Here is a 21,529-nt window from a genome sequence, read left to right on the forward strand (position 1 = left end):
GTGGATTGAATTTGATGTCTTTGCCAACATAGGAGGTAGGTGGCAGGTGTTTTCAAGCATGGATGTTGGTATTCAGAAATGAGTATCTTAGACCTATTTGACTTTTTCTGAAGAAGAGAAGGAAATTATTTTCTATGCAGTGAGCTATTTTCTCAGACCTTGTTAGAGATCTTGCCTAGAAGTAGATAAATACTCTCACAGAAAAAAAAAATCCAAGAAAAACAAAACAAAACTGAACAAAAAACCTTATAAAAAAAACCCCTGTGATCACATTTTTGTGTGCCAGGCAAAGAATTTGGTGAGTAAAAAGACATCTCTGATCAATGTAGGAGCTGGGGTGCATGAAATAGTCCTTTAAAAATATGCCTCAGTGAAGTTCCACATAGTAGTTAATTTCTTTGCTTGCCTGTGAGGTTTTATGGGTTTGTCTTTTGGGGTTTTTTTTTGGATGAATTTTGACCAACCAATCCCACTCGATGTTTCATTAGTGCAGTGTTTGCAGAGCTCAGGAAATTTCTTTCTCTGGTGTCACTTTTAAGAGCCCCTTCAGGTGGTGAATGTACTCATCATCCTGCTTTTGTCGGTGCAACGGGACTTCATTACGGTGTGCAAGCACTTGAAAGGGCAGCGCCTGCTGAGCGAGAGACCCGTGCAGCTTGTGAGGGAAGGTGTCCTAGAGTGTCATTATGAGCTGTCAATGCAATTGTACCTCAGGCCATTCCCACAACATATCTAATTCTGTTCCCCTCTGACCCCTTTCATGCCAGAAAATGGCAGAATTGTGCAGTTGTGCCTTTGAAAAGTGGTGGAGAGCCTGGCACAATGGATTCCTTGTAATGTCATAGAGCACATTGAGCCAGACCCACGGGGATTTTGAAAGGGATGAAATTACGCTGATCATCATACGGGGCAGTTAAGTCTTATCTTCAATCTTACAAATCAAACATGGGCGTTCTCTTGTTTCCTTGAAAGCCACTCTATCAAATGATGCATGAAACGATGGTGAAAGGGCTGGCCTGAACTTACACCGTATTTTTCAAAACAGCTCAAATCCAATGATTCTCTGTGAGCCTTCCTAACACCTGGGCACCTGCTGACCCAAATCCTCCAAAGGGACTGTGCTTTGGAAAACAACAAACCAAAGTGGCACCAAAATAGTGTAACACTCTAAGAGTTTCTTGTGTGTGTGAAGAAATTGGAAAGACAATATAGTTCTCTAATATAAATAACAGAAAACTGATGTTTTTCTCTGAGAGTGGACTGGAATTGGAGTATGTGACACAGCCCTTCCCCATCCCCAGCGTGGGCACATGATCTCCCCGACTTATCTGAGCTGTTGGATGGTGGGAATGCAGCCACTGTGGAATCTGGGCACAGCTTCCAGCTGCTGCCGGAAAGGGATGGAGACAGAGGTGCCTGGGAGGAGGGACGGGCGCTGCAGGATCCTGCTAAGTGTAAGTTTAGGGATGACAGACAAGCATGTGAATCTTGAATTTATATGCAGGTAAGCACTTTTCTTCCTCACCTCACTTTTATACTTTGCTAAATCCAGATTTAGCACTTGATTTTCTTCTTATTACATCATCTTGAGGACACGCAGTTTGAAAGATCTTGAATCGACTCACTTCTTTTTGCTCTGTCTACCCCAATTTAAAGCTGTAGTTACTGGGAGAAGGCACAGGGATCTGGAAGCAAAATTATGTTCACCTCTTGGCTTTCTGTTGTAAGCATAATATTCAGAGTGTTTTTGCCATATTAATGTGCAGCTCGTAATTGTTAATATTGCCAGTGATTTACTGATGAGCCTCTTAACTTTAAGCGATGCTGTGACTCAATCCCTTTCCCTGTAGCATTAAGAACTAATTTGACAGTTGCTACAGGCAAAGCTGCAAGATGACTCAGATTGTCAAATGTCCTTTGTCCTCACAAATGCAAAATCCTCCAGCCAAGTTTCAAATGCAATTCCATTTTATTCTAATTTATTGTTCATTTCTCTTCTTGACACAGCAGCTCCCTAACAAGTCTGTACATCATTACTGAAATGCTTGCTCACAAAGGACTCTTGTCAATCACTGGCACAGGACATCAGGCAGAAAGGATGTCTGATCAAACACATTTTGAAAGGTTTGCCATAACAATGGGGAAGAGCTGAATCAAACTGGGGGAAAGGAAGGGCTAAACAAGGCTTATTTGTATCAAGCAGATGAGATTATTTTAAATAGGCCTAAGACTCTGAAAATCAAGTGGAATTAATTAGTTTCTGAATATTTAGAATGCATATTTTCTAAAGCATTGATTCTAAGGCAAGTGGTGGATAAAATACTAATACCAATGAGCAGAGCAAAAATGAACCATCAGACCATTCAGACTTTCCTTGGGCTGCAAAGAACCTTGGACTCAGCCTGAAAATTACTAAAAATATCAGCCTGAAAATTACTAAAAATAAAATGAAGGATGATTCCTCTGAGGGTGAATCACTCCTGGCTCATCTGTATTAACAGTAATGAGAGCACTTTAAATAATAATTTTTTTCTTGTGCGTCTTTTTGAGTTATGATCTTGATTTTATTTATTTTAAAGTACCCACAAGAAGAGAACATCTGTGGTTCAGTTTTACAAACAATATGTTTGCTTTTAATTTATTCTAAAATATAATTGTTCTTTACACAATGTATCAAAGCCTCCATCCGTTCAAGAAATGGTACAAAGGAATTGATCAATTTTAAATTCAAAATGCTGAAATAGATTTTTCATTTTGTGTACCTCAATGAAAGTAATTAGATTTTTTTTTCCCTAATCTGAGAGGAATTTAATGACAGTGTATAGCCTTGAACTTCCCCTGATCTCTGCACTGTAGCTGCATACAAATCAATAACACACTTCACTTACAAGAGTTTATGTCCTTGTCAGCTCAAAATTCTGGTCACTCAGGGCTGTCACACTGAAGGTGAGCTTTGCACATCTCCCTGGATTTCTTCATCGCCCCTGCTAGGGCAGGGAATGGGAGTGGGAGAAAAACAGCAATGGTTGTGATTCTCTGCCAATCCTTCTTTATCCCAAACCTCAAAAACAACAAAATCTTTCTCACAAACGGGAAAATGTTGCACTCCCTGAGGAGCTTCTGGAATGCCATTGCTCTGAGGGTGTCTCAGTGGGCTGGGCAGCAGGAACAGGGTTTCAGCTGTACTGAGCAGGCTTCTCACTCCAGGCACTGAGTCAGGAGACCAAAAGGAAAAACAATGCATGATGATTTAATACAGCAATAATTCCCATGACAGAGACAATGAAATATGGACTGCACTATTTTGTCACTAACTTTTATGTGCCTCACTCTGAAATCACCTTTTACGTTGCTTCAGTATAATTCCCTATGTTGTGTTTTAATAAGAAAACAAATACTCCCCATCACAGCCATTGTCTGGAACTGCAATATTCCCACAGTCCACCACTTGGCTTTATACAATGATTCTTAATAATATGAATGGTGTCATAATCCTCATTATCATCATCATCATCCTATTCTGAGGTGAAGAGACTTCAGAAAGTGAATTCTTAGTGAGCTTGAAAAGAGCTGTGAGCTCGAGTCCTGGGCTCAGTGGCAGGGTCTGGATTACCCTTCCTTCTATAGTATGAAAACTAAAGTTGTTTAAGCCAGGAGCTCTGTGTTGACCCAGGAAAAGAGTCACAACAAGATCTAAACCCTTCCAATAATTTCAGAATAAAAGACCTGGCAAAAGGGTTAACTCTGGTAAGAAACAAGGCTCTGAGAAAATGGTCAGACGGAAATGTCGCTGTTCCCATCAAACACTACATGTGCTGCTTGTAGAATAAATGGGTTTACTTAGTGCGTGTTCCTCACCTCGTTGAAACTAAGAGCAGCAATTCTGTTAAAACCCAACTCTTTCCCTGTCTTCTTTCCAGGTGCTATTAAAAAAAAAACCAAACAAAAAACAACAAAACACATTCCCTAAACTGATTGACTTTCATCAAGAGCTCTTTCAATGTCACAGAAATAGATTTCATTGCTGTTGACAGCCTGGCTTGATGCTAAACTTGTATTGAAACCTTACCAACAGGAAAAAGGCTGCTGAGTTGAACATAATGGTCATATTAGGGTTTTTTGCAGTGCCTGTCTCTGTGGTGGATGTGATTTCCTCTATTTTGACCCTGAGAAGCTTTTACAGCAGCTCATTTAAAGTTCGTGTCTCCAAAAGGAAAACAGGGGAAATACAGAAAGTGAAATGATCAACTGTACTTTTATTTCGAGCAGCCCTCCCACCGGCCGTGAGCTCTGCGGGGAGCGGGAGATGGGAAATCAGTGCTGCCCTTAAAACAGAGGAAATGCCTTTTCCAACATAATATCCATGCAGCTCCCCAGCACTCTCCCTCTCTGTAAACGACTCGAAGACAGGAGGTGCAGGTTCTAACGACGTGGAGAGTGCTTCTAAACGCCGGTCCTCCTCAAGCTTCCCCCGCTCCTGTTTGTTGCTGTGCACTGAGCGTTACGTGGCCTCCTAAGGGGCTGTGAATAATGCATCCATCAGCAACTTTCACATCTTCTGAGACCATTCCCATTTTCTAAAGCAGTTTGGTTCAGGGCTGTAATTGAAACCATGCACTGAACTGGTATTTTTATATCGGCCACTCTGAAAGTCTGTCGCAGACTGAGCGAGCTCTTCCATGTGTTGTGTCATCTTCCTTTTCCACACAGTCTTTGGAAAACCCCCTGGAAACTGTCCAACACCTCAGCTGGAGCTGTGACCATTCCCCACTCTGGTTTTCTCCTTGTGCTCAATCAGCAATCTCTAGCCATGCAAAGCTGGGGAAGGAAATGTGCTCTCTCTCTCAAGTGCTTGGAGTATTTCCAGGATAAAAGTGAAGAAGGGCTATAATCCTTTATTCTGTTTCTTTTTCCCCTTTTTCCCCAAAGTCTGGTCAAGGGCAAGTTTCCAGTCAATAAATCTCTCTATACACAGCCCCTCTGTGCTTCTATTTCCCTTGGTGGTGACATCCCCTCAGTGTGTGGGAAAGAGAGGTATCCTAGAACATCCGGAGCTGGAAGGGATCTACAGAGAGCATCAAAGTCCAACTCTTGGACATCTTGGACAGAAAGTCCAAGAGTTGTCCATCAAATACAATTCCATGGCCAGAAAGGAGCACTGGAAACAAAAATATTTAACAGTTCCACCACTGCCTCCCACCTCCTTAAACAACCCTGGTCTGGAAAGGGAAGGACAAACCCAAAATTGTGAAATTGTGGCAACATGGGAAAACTTCACAATTTATTGGCATCAGCTGGGTAATGTTTGTTGCTGCAGTTTGCTCACATTTTTGCCGAAGAAGCAGAACTAAGTTACACTTTTGTCCTTGGCTATGACTTTTTGAGAGTGTGACTCAGGCAAGGTAGGGAATTTGTGTTTAATATTCCACTTTGGTGATGATGTGTGCAAATCTGTTCTCTTAACACCTTTTTTGGATTTTTTTTTTTTAATTCTTTTTCCCCTCAATTTGTACAGATGTAAACTTGTCAAGTGGGATGTGGTTCAAATAGTGTGGAGAAATACAGGAAATTGTTTAAAAATACTTTTAAAATGCTGTAATTTGTTACAAATAATTTGAATTATAAACAGCAAAATTAAGCTTGGTACTAATTTCTCTTGTGTTCCTCCCAGTTGGCAAAAATAGAAAATGGCTAGTCAGCTTTCCCATTGTTTACATAGTTTTGAGTTTTTAATTAACATAATCTGCTTATTGCAATGTAGCTGTTAATTGCAGCCAGTTGAAGGAGAGGGGTACAAATTGCTGTTTATGTAGTAGAAGAAGGAGCCAAATAATTAGGGAAACTGTTTCCCGTATAGAAAATGACAATATTTTCTTTCTTTACACGGAAACATAAATAAATCTGTGACCAACTGTTTAGACACCATTTAAAAAGCACTGTAGCACGGCGAAGAACTTCAATACATTCAAATTGGTTCATTTCTCCATCAACTTGCCCGAACACATTTTTTTCTTTTGAACGAAAATGAAGCTTCTGTTAAAGAGAATTCCATGCTCTCAGTTTTGAGGGGTTAGTGGGGAATCTGTTAAGTCTCACTGATCTGTCCCAAGACTATTCTGCAGCACAGCTCTGAAGGTGCTGCAGCACCAGCTCTGGACTTTAAGCATCTGAGACTAGCTCAAGTTAAGCTTTTGTATAAGAATGAGTGTAAGGGTCTGTGAGTGTTCCAAGACTCTTTTAGTGTCTTAATTATTGGCAATTAAAATGATGACTGCTTAGGCACTGAGCATTTCTATTTCTTTTCCTCAAAAATGATGGGGTTTTAGCAAGGAAAAAGTAAATCAATGGTTGTGGAAAGTATTCATATGATATGCCTGTCTCTAATTATTATATGTGACTCTGCAGGGGAATCTTAGGCAAAGAACCATTAATTTTGACTTTTTCTGCAAACCTAAGCAACAGAACCAAACCTAATTACAGAACTGAGTTTTGTCCCAGCCATATAATCCACTGTGCAAGTTTTACTCTTCACGCTTGCTCTGCAGCCAGATATGGCAAAGGTTATTAAGTATTCTAATCTCATAAAATAAAAAGGAACAAAAAGGGATGCTGTTAAGATGACTTGGTTCTCTTTAAACACAGCAAGCTTTACTTTATGCTAGAATGAACAATGATTAAGAAGGTTTGACTGTATTATTAGAAATCTTTAATTGCAAAACGAGGAGCAGCCATGTATTTTGTGAAATGTAATCGAAATCACTCACAGGAGCAAATTAAATATATTCATGAGTAAAAGTTCCAAATATTTTATCTGTTGGCCTTTACCATACACTGCAAAATTGGTGCTATTGCATAACTTTAAAAACAACAGTGCTGGAATGTGGGGGCCTGGTTCTGGTTTCACTTACATCTGATGCAGTTTGGAGCTCTGGTTGCAACTCTTGATTGACAATGCTGACAGCTGAGTGGAGGCATCCTTATGGCTCAAAGACTGCCTTTATGCCCACTGATTTCTGAAATGAGTAGCCAGGACAATGGTTATTGATCTGTTCCAAATTACACACTCCATGTGCTTTTCTAGGCTTAGCACCTGAGTCAGGGAAATGGGTGACTAATTGATGGCAGGATTAAATGGCTCCTTGGAAGTAAAATTTGTATTTGAATCTTCCAAATCATTGTTGCCATGATAATTCATTTTATTTTTCTGTAAAATAATGCCAGATATGTTTATATTTTGCCTAACAGGTACAGTAGACAACATGTCTATTGTCCCAAGACATATCTAAAAACATTTAGTGCAGATATTGGAGTCACAATATTATTGTTCTCTCCTCCTGGTTTCAGAAAAATAAAGAAATCCAACCTTGTAATATAATGAAGTTAATAAGATAGATTCAGTGTTCCCTGGGCAGAGCCTGAAACTAAGATCAAAATCTGAATTTTTAACTTACTGAAGAAGTCAGATCCTGTGTCTGAGACTGGTGAGTATCACAAAATGTTTGTTCATGTAGATAGAACATATGTGCATGATGGATTAATGACATCCTGTGTCCTTGAAATCCTAAAATAATCCTTTCTAACGTGGGATATCTCCTTTCTTCAAACAATGTTCCCAGGCTCAGCAATACAGTAACATAAAGTGATATCTGGTGTGCAGCCATGAGCACCAATTGCATGAAAGAGGCTCCATCTGTGTCACAGCCAACAAAGAGAGGGGCTGCAGGTTCGGGAAGAGCCAACAGGTAGCGAGGGGGAAACCAATTAAAGGTTATTAAATGCCAAGACCTCTCCTCTGTGTCTGGAAGTTTGATTTTCAAAGTACTGGTGGCTCTGAGAGTAATTATTTCCTGTTTGGCCCCTTCATATTTCTGCTGGGAGGTCAGAGCACGTTAAGGAGCAGCTGAAGCTCTTACTCATGAATAAGAGAAAACAATTTTAATGTGTGTTGTCTCCTTCTCAGCTTGCACTGGGGGTTTGTTGCAAATACTCTCCTACAAAAGGGTTCTGTTCCAAAACAGCTATTTTTTCCCTATTTTTATGCTCTTCTAAAAATAAGTTGGGACAGGTGTCACAGAGAGAAGAATATTTAATCAGGACATAAGGTTTTATACCCCAGTTTTTCCTTCATTCCAGCTCTGGGATGGGAGCAGCCTCAGCTGATGCTAAGATCCTGCAGATCTGCCTTACGAGCAGGTCAAAATGTCAACATTTATGTATTTCTAATATTAGCCATTTCCTCAATTCATTTCCACCTTTTCTTTCTACAGGTTATTATTCCAGGCTTGCTAGTGCTGCCACAGTGAAAAGCTCAATAATTCCTTGTTTTTCCGTGCTCCCCTGGGGCAGTGCCAGGGCCAGGCTGCAGGTGAGAGGTGCAACCAGAGCTCCGGCTGGAGCTGCCGTGCCCCACCCTGGGGATGGAGAGCGTCCAGAGGCCAGCAGGAAGCTCTGCAGAAAAGTTCTCCCTCAGGTTTCGGTGTTTCTGACGCTGCCACGCTGAGGCCAAGTGGTTTCCACTCTCAGGGAGCTTTTCTGCTGCTGGTGGCTGCACGGGGCTGTTCCTAAAGCTGCTGTCATCGGTGACAGAACACTGGGGTCTGCAGTGAGATTTAACTCAGGCTGATGTTACTGAGGAACGTCCTGATGAGTTGTGTTCAGTAGTCCAGCAGAGCATAATAGAGCCTGAAAAGAACCCTATAATGACCACTAATGCTGTTTTTCAGGAGAAGCAGCTCTCTTATTTACAGCCTGTGGAGAGGGGTGATAGAGTGCTTTCAGACAGAAAGCGAAAGAACCCTTAAAACATCCTCATGCCCTCAGAATACCACCTTGCCCCCCTCCTCCTGGTTCTTTATGATTGCAATCTCTTTTGAGTGAAAATGCTACAATGAAATATATTATCCCTTTTATTGTAAGGAGAGAGATAGAACACTTACCGAGCAATTTAAGTGATGCAAGTGAACCTAATCACTCCTGAAATCAAAAGAAGTAAAGAGAAAATTCTTTCCCCCCTTCTTTTCCCTGGTAATGAATGCGAATCCTTAGTTTTGGACTCCTTTCACCATTCTGTCTCAACAAATGAGTGTAGGCAGGGAATAGATCTTCACATTTCCCCACTGCTCCCAGCTTAAAGATGACACTCCTTTATCCTCTGCTCCATTTCTCTGGTGTGTCACCAACTTTTTAAGTGGTATTGCAGCAGTGGTTATCAATTGGTTCAGACCTCGGAATAGTTCTTCTGTAACTATGCTGATGAAAAAGTAAGCGTGAGGTGGAAAAAGAGCTTGTGTTTTATGGCAGTCGATGTTCCTGACATACAGCAGAATTCCTTCAATTTTGTCTCAGTTTTTTCTGTCTGCATAAGTGGGTCATTCAGCCTTTTGCACAACAAATTCTCGGGATCACGGCTGCTCTTCTGCCCCCAGGGTAATTGGTAGGTTAACTATCAGCTGGTTAGAGAGAGGGGAATTCCAGCAGGTCAAAACTGCTCGTAAATCAGCGCGGTTGAATGCCTTATTTAAGTGAAGATAAGGAGCACACGGGATCTTTGCTGAAGCTGGAACCAGGCATGGGCTTTGTTAGCCCTGTTAGTGCTGGAACCCTCCTGGCTCGTTCTCACAAGCAGAAAATTTTAACAGAGATTGTGAAAAAGTGCAAATATCTTCTTCAGCTGGAGCTTGTTCCTGTGGAAGGCTTTTTGTTTCCTGGGGCTTTGTGGTGAGTGAGGGACAGCCACCAGCAGCCCCTCCCAGGTGGTAAGGAGGTGACAGGGGCTGCATTGGTCGGCTCATTTTGGTTTGCACACTCGGTAACCTGTGAGAACTGGTGTGAACCACAGCACTGACAGTTTTGAGCAGATTAAGCAGCACTTGTATAAAAAACTATGAGGCAACCTTTTGGCAGCTTGCAGGTGAGAAAGAAGCTCTCTGTGCATGTGCACAATACACTGTACTTGATTAATTTACATTGCTAAAGAATCAGTATATGTTTTTTTTTACATCCCAAATCAAGGGACCGGTTGAGATTCTGTTAATAAGATTTTCTCAAAAACTCAAGGGATTAAGGAAATAGCTGCTTGATGCAGTGGCATCCTTTCAATTCAGATGGATTCTAATGACGAACAGCAGCATCCAGGAGCACTTATTTTGTTTTATTTTCCCTTTTAACATGTCTTGGTAATAAACAAGCCCTATGAAGAAATATACCTGATAAAACAGGGAAATAGGCTCTGTGGCATTGGGAGTGTTCCTCCCCTTGCAGTGTAGCAGCTGGAAAATTATGATACAACCACAGTGACACAGATACCCCCCATGGAGCACTTTTGCAGCAAGACATGTTAAAAGTAAGAGTAAGAGAAAATGTTGTTATAGGGCCATTGATCTTGTGTTACCTAAAAGGAGTGAATACAGGTGTTGGAGCTGCCAAGTGCTAAGCTATCCCAGCCTATGCAAAGCTCAGGACAGAGCAGTGGAAAACAGCCTTATCAGATCTTTGCCCAAATTATGGGGGGAGGGAGGGCGAGCAGGTGATCTTTAGAACCAACAGGACCATAAAAGCTGTCAGGCTCCCTAAAAAAATCAGAGTTTGGATGACAACTGTGAGTGCATTCTCTATGAAAATAGGGATTGCAGTTAAATTTAAAAAAACAATTGCTTTCAAGCATCAAGTGTCCCTGCCAGGTAACACCATGGAGTTTTATTACCTCGTTTGAAAGTCCTAATACAGAGGTTCTGGAACAGAAGTGTTCACACACAATTATCTGTTGGAAGTCCAGACACTGCTGATCACCCCAGACCTGTGTGGGTGACACAAACCCCGAGCGTGATCTGCAGGGACATTTTGTTTCTATGCTACTCAGTGATAATAATAATAATAATAATAATAATAATAATAATAATAATAATAATAATAATAATAGATTCTTTCCTTCTGCAGTCTGTGTTGATCGTGGATTTTCCCCTTTTCCCTTTGTTTTCTCTCTTCCTCCTGTCCCCTGTAGAGTGAAGTCCTTTCCACCACATGTGTTTTCTTGCAGAGGCACAGCAAGTCAGTCCAACTCATTCCTCTTCACCAAACTGGTGGTAAGTCTCAGAATCAGCGAACTTTCTGTTTTGAATAAGGTTTTAAAATATTTAGTCTGAAGCTTGAATACAGCACTTGTGCCACATTCAGTGTTGACAGTCAGAGTCAGAAGTAGAGCAAGCCACTGGTAGAAATAATTTGGAAGCAAACTGACAAATTCTGTCTGGTTTGATTTCTTTTGTTTTCCTTCCTATTAATCATTCAGGAACTGACTGGATATTCTCAGAGCATACCTTACTGTCTCTCAAACAGGCAAGATTCTCTTTCTGCCTCCTGCTCAGATGACTTGGTACCATTTGGTGTGATTTTGATGAAAATGTGGAAACTCTTGGCTCACACAACTCTCCTCCTCTCTCCTCTACAGCTGTGCTTGCAAAGGGGATTCTCTGTGGCTGCCAGTGATTTTGAGTTGTTTATCAAGAGACTGGTCTAATCTAATCTAAAAGCTCTCCAGTGAGAGGGAGTTTATATTGCTGCTGTCTGGGAAGAACTGACACTCAAAATCCATATTTGGTTGTTTTACTTACATCTGTCTGGCAGCCCACTGAAGGAAGTGGTTTTGGATGTAATTTTTCAGCCATAGACAAAGGAAAACACACGTTTTTTGGGGGTGGTGAACACATTTAGTGTCTGTCATGAGAAAAAGAGCTTTCTTTACTTGTTCCTGTCCCTAGCATTAAATATCAGATAGAAAATAAAGAAGGTTCCAGTCAAAGACTGATCAGAGGTGAAACCCAGTGTGAGACACCCTCCATCACTTGAAATATTCAACATAAATCAAGCTTGTCTATGGCCATGGGGTAGTGATATCTGTACAGTGTTCAGCCTGAGTAAAAGATGACTTTTATATTAACTCCAGCATTCCAAGTTTTCCATTTATGTCTTCTGTGTGCTTTCCAGATGCTGTGGTTGGGGTTAGGTTTAAGGGTTGTATTTTTCTCTTTCCATAAAAATCCATGCTTTCTGGTCAATGAGATTAGGCAAATTGACACTGAATAAAAACTAATTAAATAATGTGATTATAAAGTGTTTATCCTCAGGGAATAGATTATAAAAAAGTGAAAATAAATGATGTCAAGATGCAGTCTGAATAACAATAATAATAAATTATTGAAGCTTTTGGCTGCCAGTAGCCAGCTACCAGCTGAGTCAAGATGCACCCTCATCTCCTGCCCGTTGCCTTTGAACAGCAGTTATGGATTAAGTCTGACAGTGTGAAAATAAATGGGAGAGTGTAGCTGAAGCCAAGCATTTATCAATCCTGGCTGTACTCCTTGCAAGGCAAGCCTGATACAATTTAATAAGACAACAAAAAGCTTAACAGTGTCTTCAGGATGTCAAAATATGGATTTATGCGCTGTATCCATGCTACTACTCTTAACTTGATGAATTTTAAGCCATCTCAGGATTTGTGTTTAGCATCCACAGGTGTGATAGGAATTATTTTCAGGTACCAAAGTGAATACCTGTGCATGCATATGGCAGAGGTATTCAAAACTGCCAGGTATCATAAAATGGAGGGAAGAACCAGGAACAGCATCAGGATGACAGGTCTGCTCCCTCATTATAGGTCATGTTGTGCTTTGCATTCTCCATGAGCTTTGTTTCAAGCAGTTTAGGGATTAAACCTGTGAATGCAGGAAGAGAGAGACCCACAATCAACTCAAAGAACATTTCCTTACCTTTTTTTGTTGCCTTTTGGAACTGGAGATGTTATCATGGACCCTCTTTTCTCTGCTCTTCATTACATTTAAAATGAGCAATCAGGATGCCATCATCAGCAAGGTTATTTTTCTATCCCTCATGTAATATCCTCACTGGTTACCAAAGCTTTGACTCCAGTAACATCCCCCTGAGTGGGTTTGGGCACTTTTTGTTGAAGAACCCTGTGAGTTTTCACAGTGCTGCATGCATGGGCCTGTCTGCTGCCCATAGCATTTCTCTCCAATGAGAGAAAATCAAACAACTGCAGGTGGGTTTTGTGCCTGTGTGTAATAAATACTATCAAGATATCAATCATTGGTTAAGGTAACCTTTTGGACTACAGAGAAAGAATCCCTGTAGTCTCTCAGTGACTATTTATCATTCATTTCAAGAGTGATTTTGATCCAAATCGATTCTTTTCTTGTGCTACTCTATTTTTATGCCCTAGTCCATCTTTAATATACACCATGGCACTATCTGTTCTTGGGCGTGCAAGGACTTTGATGAATGTACTCCAGCCGCCACTGTTTTTTCTTACCAGGTATCTATTGATTCTTATAATATCAACTTTCACCACTGGCATCATTTGTTAGAATTCCTCTGGTTAGTTTTAAAGGCCGTCTGCACTGATACACAACCAATTCAGCTCTTTCCCAGTAGTCCCTTTCAGGATTCTTTGTGGATTCTTTGATCAATCCCATCTGCCCTGCTCGGGAAGGACGTGCCCCAGTTACTCCAGCTCTTCAATGAGGAACTGCAGGACTGGCCCCACAGCTCTGCCAGGTCAGGCCTTTAGACTGAGCACAGAGAAATGGAGTAAGTACGTGACATTCCTGAGCCCAATTTTCAGAGCAGGAGGGGATGTTTAATACAGAGAAGTCAGTAAGTTCTTTTTGTCAGAGAGGAAAGGAATGGGTTTGCCTTGATCTATTTCAGAGATGATCAAAGACCAGATTAAACGGTCTGAAAGCTCTGTTCAGCCGTGCTGCATCTGTGTGCTGGATAACACAGGCTGCCAGGCCTCCCTCCTGCCCCACTGGCAGAGGTGGAGAGCACCTTCACTCAAACCAGCTCCTTTCCCTTGTCATGGTTCCCCGCATTCTCATGTTCCCATAACTCCACGCCTAAGAGTTAATTGAATTTATCTGGTTGCAAGTGGGGTTGGGCTGGAGGTGAAATGAAAGGTGTTGAACAATAGGTGCAGAATTTCCATCCCATGCCAGGGCTGCTTTGCTGGTGGGTGAAGCTCTGCTCCACATCCACTGCCAGGGAAGGAAGGAGCCCAAGGAACAGGGGGGATTCTCAGTGCAGCAAAACCAGATGCAATTCTGCAGCACAGCTTTCCCTGTAGTAGACAACAGCAGCCTTATGCAACAATGAGCATTTTCCTGTTTGGAGACCATCTGAAAAATGCCTTGGGAGCTGCATTAGAAGGAATAACATTTAGTGGAGGGGGTCCACAGCAGCCCCAGCTTTAAATTGTTTAAGAATGAGGCAATGAGCAGCTGTTGTACACGCAGGAACTGCACCTTCCTTTCAGTTCCTCTGTTCCTGGGTTGACTTACAGACTTTTTGGCCTGTTAAAATGTTAGCCCCTGATTCAAATTGTTAGGGTAGGATTTTCCAGTACTGTTTTGTATAATAAATTGTCTGTTATAAACCAGCTTTTTATACCACCAGCCATTGTGATGATTGCTCCTCTGGAGTTTGATGTATGAGGCATGAGGCTGTATTTCTAAAATCTATTTTAATTCAAGGAAATGAAAATTTTACCATTGCTAAATGCAATTTTTACTAACTTACAGAAATCTTACTAATTATTAAGGACTTAGGTCAAGTCTTTCCAATTTAGTAAAAGTGCCAATACATCTTAACAGTGTGAGAGCTGATAATTGCCTTTTCTTTATTATATTTATGCAGATTGCAGATGCATTTGTCATTTCATCAAAACACCTGTTTTTGAAAACAAGTTAAAAAAAAGAATGTCATAGATACTAATTCAGTTGCATAGTAATGAGAAAATAAAATTAAAACCAATGAGATCTACAAGTTTTTCATAAGTTCAGTGCTCTTTCCCTTTGCATCCATTATTCAGTGGGTTAAAAAAGGGTTTTCTCCAAAACAGGTGCTGATCTTGTTTTCACTATTGGTGAAGACCTTTCTCCAAAAGAAGACTGTAAAAGCTGTAAGGAGAACAAAGCTGACCAAAGGTCGAGAACAGTCAGTGGTGGAAAATGGAATTTCTGCAGAAGAAAAGAGAAACACAGGCAAACCAAGATGCTGGACCCGTTCAGTACAGTTTGACACTGAATAACAAGCATTAATTGCATTAATTAAGTCTCTTTTTTCTTGTGTTATCTGAATGGAGCTGTTTATGGATGGCACGTTTAGAAGGAAGCAAACAAAAATATGCTCTATTAACAGGCTTTTCCTTCCTCTTTTCAACGCTTTTAATGGATCCAAATCCCTCCAATTCCATTTGGACTGACTTTTATGTACTTCATTTTACTTTAAAAAAAACCCTAAATTCAGTTCACTGGGATTGTGGGCTAAACATTGAGGTGAGCATGGAGAGAGTGCAGTTTTAAAGAATAATGAGCAAACTACATCTAGCTCTGTCTTAAATTATTACTTTAAACCCATCTTTCTCAATGGTGTGAAGTGCTTTCTACCCTGCCTGAAATTCTTTTTTCTTTCCACACAAGAGTAGAAAAGGCAAAAGTGATGGAGGTCCAATATCTCACCTGATCCCTTAATGAAAAATGGATATGGTCAAAGTTCCACCTCTGCCGTGAGAAATATGACAGAAGCTTTTGACAGGGAACAGGCAAGGCAAGGAGCAGGCTGGCCCAGGGGGAGGCACGAGCTGCTGGGGCTCTGGTGACACGTGTGCCCTTGTAGGAAATGTTAGGGACCGTGTTCTCTTGTTACCTGCAAGAAACAGAGCTTGCAGTGCATTCTCAGGTCACAGCTCAGAAACCTGCCACCGTCCCAGAGAGCCGAGAGGATCTCGGAAGGAAAAGAGGACGGGATGGAGGGTGTTTGTGCTAGTTTGAAAACAAACCAGTGGGAGGCACCAAGTCAGAATAACAATTTAATGGAAATTAAAGGAAAGGCAAAGAAAGTAAAAGAAAACACTGACAGAGTCAAGATACAGCCTGAGTCCCTATTAGGCAGGGTGGTGGGAGCAGTCTGGTGGAATGGTGGCTGCAATCCTCTGAAGTGGTGATCCTGTAGTAGAAGGGGTCTGCTCTTCCTCAGAAAGTCCAGCGGTGGCTGTGTAGCTCCTGTCCTCTCGAAATCCAGTGGAAAGAGTGTCTCTGGTACTCAGAGTCCCAGATTATATCCACGATGGGATGCTTGGTTCCTCCCTCTGGGTGGAGCATCTCACAATGGGGTAATGAGTCATGAGGCCAAGTGTTGATTAGGCTCATTAACAGAAGATGGTCCGGAGGGAGTTATCTCTGAGTCATGCAGCAGGACAATGATGGGCCATTAACAGCAAGATAGTCTGGGGGGAGGAGGCAAGGAAACACTGCCCCACCTGATTTCAACAGCTCATGAGGATGGTAATGGAATACATCTCAACTCAGGACAGTGTTGCAATGACAACTCAGTGCTGTGTGTCACGTCCAGGCAGCAAGGCAATGAATGCAGTGGCCTGAGTAATTCAGAGAAAGAGACAACACTACAGCAGGGGAGTGAGAAATTGGAGCTGCAGGAGCAAGGAACAAGAGCCAACACCGAGCATTGTGAGGGAATCAAATGTGCCATGAGATAATTACCTGAGCAGTTTTCAGGTGAATAGAATGCACTGTTCTGCTTCTTGGGAAGTCAGATAATTTAAAGAACACCTGTGAGAAAAGCTCCAGTAACAACGGACTGGCACTCGGACTTTTTTTGTTATTTCAACAATATTAGGCTGAACTAGCACCTCATCATTTCACTGAGCAGTGGCCTATTGTAAGTCACAGATTACAGCTCAGAGAAGAAAAGAAATACAAATAGTAGGATTTATAGAAAGCAAATAGTCATTTTGTCTATTAAGGGAGAGTCAAGCTCAGTGCAAGGGAAGAGTGAAATCAATATGCTGTAACTCATAAATGTAAAGGCAGTAGAGAAGAAATATGAGATGATTTGAAGGTGAACTCACTACAACGATCACTTTATTTTTTAACACAGTAAGTAGTCTGTAGTCTATTTCAGCAGTAAAGATGGGAAGTTTATCAAATGTAATAAAACTCTCAGAAGTCAGAGCTTTGTGTTGGGTCACAACGCAAATTTTTTTGGGAAGAACAACTGTCAGCCCTGTATCAGATCCTTCACTGTTCTGGATTTCTCTTCCTGTGTGTCTTTCAGTAAGAACCAGATTATTAATAGAGGCTTCTTTGTTTGATTAATCATTAAAAGAATGGCTGTGATTTCCTTTCTTCCCTTCACAGGAATCCATGTAAATGTAGGAATGCAACCTTCCTTCTCATGATTAACAATTTCAGAGGCATGGTCTGTCTGATTATTTAATTTTTTACCCTGAAATGCAAACTCGACAACAACATTATGCACATTGAGGGACTTTTACTTCAGATTTGCTTCAGTCTGATCCTTGGGACTAAATTCCCACTTTCAGCTGGAGTTCCATCATGTGAAGTAAAGCACAATAAGCAGGGAAAGTAAGTTCCTATATGTAAATTTCTTAAGACTGAAGTACTTAAAATAATATAGACCTTGAGACAAGGTAACCCAAGTAATGAAATAAAGATCTTGAGATCTTAAGCTACTCAGATTCATTGAATTTCATGCTTATTCTTTATTTCAGGTTATCTGCTGTTCATTTCTTTGTGAAGCTGACAGGTCTGAATGATCTGCTTTTAAAGGTAACACTCCAAATTATAATATCAAATTCATATTAATTTTAAACGATCACAAAACATGCTTACAAAACTGTAGCTTCTTGGTCTTGCCTTTGAATGCCTTTTATTTCTTTGCTACAAAGAGAGAGTGAGCAACAGATAAGCAAAAGGTGTTTGTTTCTCCCTGAAAAAGACTGCAGGGAAAACCCTGAAATGGCCTTGTCTGTAGAAAGGACCTTTAGACTGTGAAGAGCAGCACAAGACAAAGAATGAATCTGTTTGTCCCTAAGTGCAGTAAAAGCTGAACAAGCTGAGATCAGAAGCTAATCCAGGGTGGCACTTGATGTATCAGTAGCTCATGAGGAATGATGAGTTGGAGGAAAGGCCATGAAGGCACGTGGCAGGTTATCTGGGAAGTGACAGAAACGGGGAAAAAATAAAAAGAAGAAGGAAAAAAAGGAAAAGATACAAAGAGAGGAATAGAGAAAGGTTCCTTGCAGAAGCACTTCAGATGGCTGTCACTGAGCCAAATCTGGACTTGTAAAATCTGCAGGAAGACACTGCAGATGTGAGATGGAGGGCAAAGCTGGGTGGGTGAGGTGTAGCCCATGTGGATACAGAGCTGGGAGGTCCCAGCCCGTTGCTTTCCAGGAGAGAGACCTCAGCAAGGCCAATCCTGTGCCCACTTAGCTCATGGTCCTGTCTCTGGGGATCACAAATTGCAGATTCCTCTGGAAGAGGAGCAGAGTCACAGAGACACAGAAAATTCTGTGTTAGAAGGCACCCACAGGGATCACTGTGTCCAGCTCTTAAGTGACCCACACAGGGGGAAGGAAGGGATGGCAAAAGTGACCACAGGGATGCCTTGGGGAGATGCTGGAACATTTGGGGACAAGAGGGGCTGGCTAAGAACTCCCAGCCAAGCCAGACTGCTGATGGATATCTTTTGCCACATTCAGTTTCTCACAAGACTGCAGCTTGAAGAGAAAGTCAGTAGCTCTTTCTGCCTTATCCCTTTACCAGACCATGCCAGAGGAAAGTGGTGCTCTGTAATTCCCTAAAGAATCTCCCAGGAAAATCAAGGAATGCTAAACTTAGCAAAGATAATGTTTCTGAAAGCTAATGGAGGGAGAAAAAAACCCCATCCCAAGAGCAAGGCAGAGTTTTTCACACGCACTGTAAAGCAAAGGGACAGAGATGCACATTTCCTATCGTTGTAGGTCACTCTTCAGTGCTTCATCCTGATGTGAATAGATCCCTCAATAGTTAACTCAGCCAAGGGAGAGTTCAGATCAATCCTCCTCACTCCAGCCATGCCTCCTTCCAAATCAATAATGGCTGATGAATACCTCTGGCAAGCCCAGAACAGACACAATGGAAATCCTGCTCTTTTCCAAAGTGCCTTTGCAAGCCCCTTGGATAAGGGGTGTTTTTCTGCTTCTCTGCTAAATCTCAGCAGTGAAGCTGAATTCCTGATGATGCTCCATTCTGCAGAGGCAGCACTGCACTGCTAACCTGCACCTTTCTGCTCTTGAAGGGCTTAGCAAGAGCTTTTTGAGTTCATTTGAAAATGAATTCAAACTCACGATCTATGTAGCTTTCATCTTTAATAAAGTCTGGGGTTTTTTTTATTTAGACTGCTTTCACAACAGATGCAAAGTTGTTATTCAAAATATCATTCTGATAATTGGATTTTTTTAAGTGTAAAGTTCTGTAAGCAGTGCAAGCTATCTGAATTAAAACTGAGTTTGTCTGCAAAAACCAGGAAAAATTAAAAAGCTGGAAAGATTAGATGGTTCACATTCATTAATCAAATCCCTTAATTGCACTGAAGTACTAAAAGAAGAATCACTTTTGTTAACTTGAAAGTTAGGATGCACTTTTTTGGGAATTCAATTCTTTTTGATGTACATATTCCCAGTAAATCTATGCCTGGTTCTAATCTGCAGCAGCACTGTCCATAATTAAGAATATTTTACAAGATGCTCTTTCAGAAATCCCCAGTAATTAATAATAAATATCTCTTTTTTACAGCACATGAATCTACAACAATGAAATAAACCTGAAGTTACAAGCACAGCACTCCAGCCTGTGCAAACAGACTTGGCAGTTCCAAGTACAGATTTATGTCTGGAAGGATGCATTCTCCTTGAAGCTGTTTGTGCAACCTACTTACCAGAAGAAAGAGATTTCCTGGAGATTTCCTTTAATTAGCTGGAACAACCATTAGTAAAACAAGCAACTAAAACCAGAAGCATACAAGCTCGCATGGTTTATTAAAAAGCAATAATTAAAAATACATCTTAAAATTCAAGAAAGGTGGCACCAGGTTCAGTAACAGCTCTTTCTGTGTGGACAACAACGAGAGTCTAGGAAGAGAAAGTTTAGCAGTCTCCCTGGAAAGATAATGACAGGAGAGGAAATACATCATCCATGCTCGTGTGGTTTGTGTCCCTCCCCTTCCCAGTTTCTGAAAGCCTCCATTTATTCCTGGGGCAATTAGGAGTCATCACCACTGTCAATTATACTTTTCACTAAGTGAATGCAATGTCATTTCCAAAAAAAATTCTGAATCAGATGAATTTCAAAGTCTGGAATGCAGCTATTTTCCTGTGAGTGTTTCCTGGAGCAGCCACAGCCCGGAGTGATTTGAACACAAAGGTCTCTTCCAGGGGATTACAGGAGACAGGGGCTGTGTCCCCTCTCTTACCCATCATGAGAATTGTGTGCCTCATTCCTCTCTCCCCAGCTGAAATGCACCCCTGCAATTCTGCACTCTGCGTATTGACTCAAATGAAGCTTTGTGTAATAAGATTTAAATTGTAATGACTCATTATGTCAACCCTTTTTGCTGGTATTTTACATAGTAAGTGTGCACAGAGTGCAGGGTCCTACTGCAGAAAATCCCAGCAAGTTGACAGTGGGTAAGTACAAAAAAAACCTACTCTGGAAACTTATCCCAAAATCTCAGCATGACCAGAGTTCCAAAAGGATGATTTGAGTGGGTGTCCCTATTACAGCCATTGTCATCCGTTCAAGATTCTCTCCTGAATCCATCACATTTAGATTTTAGTGGGGCCAGGCTGTCTTCTTTATATGGGCCTCAGGTGAATGATTTCAAAGCATTATTTTTCATGATTGTTTAAACATTTGGCTATGCACACTCACACAGAGAGCTGTTTTCTAATAATCCTTTTATCAGCCTGAAGCTGGAACAACTTTCTTTCTTGCAAGGATCTGTTATTGAGAGTTTCTTATTAGTAACTAGATGCTGACATTGATTTCATTAAAAAATAAGCACAGTCCCGAAGAGCTTTTGATTTCTTTTTTTAATTGCATAACATGTAGAGTATAAACACAAACAGCTTTGCTCAGAACTGTACCTGTTTAATTGCTTGAATTAAAAGGATTTCTGGATCAGCAGTTTCTCTCATTTTTTTGGTACACATTGGTGGCATGTTACCAAGGCACCTCTAAAACTGCTAAATGTGGCTGAAAGTGATGTGGAAAAATTATTTTTGTGTGCATTGTAGAGTGCTCAAAACCACTAACAAAACCATTGTTTTACAGTACCAAAGTAATGGCTATTCTGTGCAAAATCAGCTGTAGATAAATACCTTTTCTTCTTACAGTGAAGTAAAGGAATAACTTTGCCTTGAGATACCATTTTGTGTCCAGTGAGTCTAATAGACAAATTTTGTTAATTTGCACCAAAAAGTAAGCTGATTTTTGGCTCTTTTGTGTCAGCTTTTTAAAGACAGAGGTTAACAAAACTCTTCAAACCCACCAAATTCTCTTCTCTATATGATTCCACATCAACCTACAGAGGACTATTCTCTGGCTGGTTTCTAAATTCTGGTGCTCCCTATTTAAATATCCATAGGAAGTACAAA

General features: G+C 41.0%; 3 long non-coding RNA genes across 10 annotated transcripts; 2 read left to right on the forward strand and 1 right to left on the reverse strand.

The window, feature by feature from the left end:
* Positions 1 to 1,349: 1,349 nt before the first annotated feature.
* Positions 1,350 to 7,604, reverse strand: LOC138110304 (uncharacterized). 2 transcript variants are annotated; one of them, XR_011150872.1, is made up of 5 exons: positions 7,452 to 7,604; positions 6,909 to 7,013; positions 3,859 to 3,923; positions 2,889 to 3,210; positions 1,350 to 1,685 (listed from the first exon to the last, which is right to left on the reverse strand). It is a non-coding gene; the product is annotated as an uncharacterized lncRNA (long non-coding RNA). The 2 variants fall into 2 exon arrangements; XR_011150871.1 differs by lacking the exon at positions 1,350 to 1,685 and having other exon boundaries at positions 1,973 to 3,210.
* Positions 3,972 to 15,352, forward strand: LOC138110303 (uncharacterized). 7 transcript variants are annotated; one of them, XR_011150864.1, is made up of 7 exons: positions 3,972 to 5,402; positions 7,345 to 7,481; positions 7,617 to 7,742; positions 8,268 to 8,365; positions 11,000 to 11,081; positions 11,288 to 11,334; positions 11,447 to 12,096. It is a non-coding gene; the product is annotated as an uncharacterized lncRNA (long non-coding RNA). The 7 variants fall into 7 exon arrangements; XR_011150868.1 differs by lacking the exons at positions 11,288 to 11,334; positions 11,447 to 12,096 and adding an exon at positions 14,912 to 15,352; XR_011150867.1 differs by lacking the exon at positions 11,288 to 11,334.
* A 1,047-nt stretch (positions 15,353 to 16,399) lies between these two features.
* Positions 16,400 to 21,000, forward strand: LOC138110305 (uncharacterized). The gene is made up of 3 exons (XR_011150873.1): positions 16,400 to 16,967; positions 17,603 to 17,660; positions 19,671 to 21,000. It is a non-coding gene; the product is annotated as an uncharacterized lncRNA (long non-coding RNA).
* The last annotated feature ends 529 nt before the right edge of the window (positions 21,001 to 21,529 follow it).

Source organism: Aphelocoma coerulescens, chromosome 4A (assembly GCF_041296385.1).
Source record: "Aphelocoma coerulescens isolate FSJ_1873_10779 chromosome 4A, UR_Acoe_1.0, whole genome shotgun sequence".
Taxonomy (NCBI): Eukaryota; Metazoa; Chordata; class Aves; order Passeriformes; family Corvidae; genus Aphelocoma; species Aphelocoma coerulescens.